Source organism: Mus caroli, chromosome 1, assembly GCF_900094665.2.
Source record: "Mus caroli chromosome 1, CAROLI_EIJ_v1.1, whole genome shotgun sequence".
In the NCBI taxonomy this organism is placed as follows: Eukaryota; Metazoa; Chordata; class Mammalia; order Rodentia; family Muridae; genus Mus; species Mus caroli.
The window spans coordinates 28,418,523-28,420,168 of NC_034570.1; the positions used below are offsets into that span (position 1 = coordinate 28,418,523).

Consider the following 1,646-nt stretch of genomic DNA (forward strand, 5'->3'; position numbering starts at 1 on the left):
ATGGCAGGAAATAATCAAACTCAGGGCTGAAATCAACCAAGTGGAAACAAGAAGAACTATTCAAAGAATCAACCAATCCAGGAGCTGGTTCTTTGAGAAAATCAACAAGATAGATAAATCCTTAGCTAGACTCACTAGAGGGCACAGGGACAGCATCCTAATTAACAAAATCAGAAATGAAAAGGGAGATTTAACAGATCCTAAGGAAATTCAAAACACCATCAGATCCTTCTACAAAAGGCTATACTCAACAAAACTGGAAAACCTGGTTGAAATGGACAAATTTCTAGACAGATAGTTAAATTAGGATCAGATTAATGAACTAAACAGTCCTATAGCCTCTAAAGAAATAGAAGCAGTCATTAATAGTCTCCCAACAAAAAAAAAGCCCAGGACCAGATGGGTTTAGTGCAGAGTTCTATCAGACCTTCAAAAAAGTCCTAATTCCAGTTCTTCTCAAACTATTCCACAAAATAGAAACAGAAGGTACTCTACCCAATTCATTCTACATAAAACCAGAGACACTGAAACTTACAGAGGAGAAAGTGGAGAAAAGCCTCAAAGATATGGGCACAGGGGAAAAATTCCTAAACAGAACAGCAATGGCTTTTGCTGTAAGATCGAGAATCGACAAATGGGACCTCATAAAATTGCAAAGCTTCTGTAAGGTAAAGGACACTGTCAATAAGACAAAAAGGCCACCAACAGATTGGAAAAGGATCTTTACCAACCTTAAATAAAATAGGGGACCAATATCCAACATATATAAAGAACTGAAGAAGATGGACTCCAGAAAACCAAATAACCCCATTAAAAAATGGGGCACAGAGCTAAACAAAGAATTCTCAACTGAGGAATACCGAATGGCTGAGAAACACCTGAAAAAATGTTCAACATCCTTAATCATTAGGGAAATGCAAATCTAAACAAGCCTGAGATTCCACCTCACACCAGTCAGAATGGCTAAGATCATAAATTCATGTGACAGCAGATGCTGGCAAGGATGTGGAGAAAGAGGAACACTCCTCCATTGTTGGTGGGATTGCAAGCTTGTACAACCACTCTGGAAATCAGTCTGGCGGTTACTCAGAAAATTGGACATAGTACTACCAGAGGAATCAGCAATACCTCTCCTGGGCATATATCCAGAAGATGTTCCAACTGGCAATAAGAACACATGCTCCACTATGTTCATAGCAGCCTTATTTATAATAGTCAGAAGCTGGAAAGAACCCAGATGTTCCTCAACAGAGGAATGGATANAGAAAATGTGGTACATTTACACAATGAAGCACTACTCAGCTATTAAAAACAATTAATTTATGAAATTTCTAGGCAAATGGATGGATCTGGAGGGCATCATCCTTAGTGTGGTAACCCAATCACAAAAGAAGTCACATGACATGCACTCACTGATAAGTGGATATTAGCCCAGAAACTTAGAATACCCAAGATACAATTTGCAAAACACACGAAACTCAAGAAGAAGGAAGACCAAAGTGTGGACACCTCGCCCCTTCTTAGACTTGGGAACAAAACACCCATGGAAGGAGTTACAGTGACAAAGTTTGTAGCTGAGACGAAAGGATGGACCATCCAGAGACTGCCCCACCCGGTGGTCCATCCCATAATCAGCCACCAAACAC

At 39.8% G+C, this 1,646-nt stretch overlaps 1 protein-coding gene across 3 annotated transcripts in view; it reads right to left on the minus strand.

Annotated features, from left to right (window-relative positions):
• Prim2 (DNA primase subunit 2) overlaps positions 1–1,646 on the minus strand; it is a 213,855-nt gene that overhangs the window by 194,636 nt on the left and 17,573 nt on the right. The gene's annotated exons all lie outside the window — the stretch shown is intronic.